Below are 1049 nucleotides of genomic sequence, written 5' to 3' on the forward strand. Positions count from 1 at the left end.
CCCGTTTGCTTCTTTCTGCTCTGAGCCCTGGGGTGAAGAGGGCCGGGTGCAGTGGAGGGCTGTAATTGTTTCCCTCTACCTGGGAAGTGGAGGTGGGGAAAAGCTGAAAACGAGAGAGAAACAGAATCCTACTTGAGGTTTTCAGATGGAGCCCAGGACAAGGGAGGTATGGACAGAGTTGTGATGGAAAAAGAAAAGAAATAGAAACCCTTTCAGTTGCACACTCCAGTGATTTAGAATCTTGGGTAAATTATATAAATACCCTAGAGTACTCGTACCTGAAGTCATGCGAGAGCAGTGGTTTCCAATAGAAATACAGCATAAACCACATGTGACTAAGTTTTCTAGTAGCCACATTAATAAAAAGAAACCGGTGAATTTCATCTTAATGTTTTTTTTTATGTAAAACAAAATTTATTTCAACCTATAACAAACATAAAAATTATTAGCGAGGTACTTCATATTACTTTTTGGTACCAAGTCTTCAGAACCCTGTGTGTCCTACCCCACATCTTGCTTCGGATTAGCCACTTTTCAGGTGCCCATCAGCCACGTGTGGCTGGTGATTACTGCATTGGACCAGGCGTGCAGTTCTAGATGTGCATCTTCCAACTCTGCCTCTAAAGCACCTGAGATGGTCACATAAACTTTACATTCACTACCCAGACCTTCCAAAAGCTCAAGGATCTGTAGAGTGTCTTGTCAAAGTGCTTGGTATGAAGGTGGCACAATATAATTACCCTGATAGGTTAGGGCATTATTGAGATGGTAATTGTGAATACATTTTTTTTCTGAGACTTTTTACAGAGACTGTCAGTGGAGAAAATGGGTGTGAGGTGTGTGTGTTAGTTTGTGGAGGTAGTGAGGTATGCAGAGTCTAGAAGCAGTGATGGCGAACCTATGACACGTGTGTCAGGTGACACGGGAACTCATTTTTTTGGTTGATTTTTCTTTGTTAAATGGCATTTAAATATATGAAATAAATATCAAAAATATACATCTTTGTTTTACTATGGTTGCAAATATCAAAAAATTTCTATATGTGACAT

The 1049-nt window shown here is 40.0% G+C and overlaps 1 protein-coding gene across 1 annotated transcript in view; it reads left to right on the forward strand.

Annotated features, from left to right (window-relative positions):
* FOXI3 (forkhead box I3) overlaps positions 1-1049 on the forward strand; it is a gene marked incomplete at its 5' end in the record, with an annotated part of 24382 nt that overhangs the window by 1056 nt on the left and 22277 nt on the right. The gene's annotated exons all lie outside the window — the stretch shown is intronic.

The sequence above is a fragment of the Myotis davidii genome, unplaced genomic scaffold (assembly GCF_000327345.1).
Source record: "Myotis davidii unplaced genomic scaffold, ASM32734v1 scaffold2055, whole genome shotgun sequence".
Classification (NCBI taxonomy): domain Eukaryota; kingdom Metazoa; phylum Chordata; class Mammalia; order Chiroptera; family Vespertilionidae; genus Myotis; species Myotis davidii.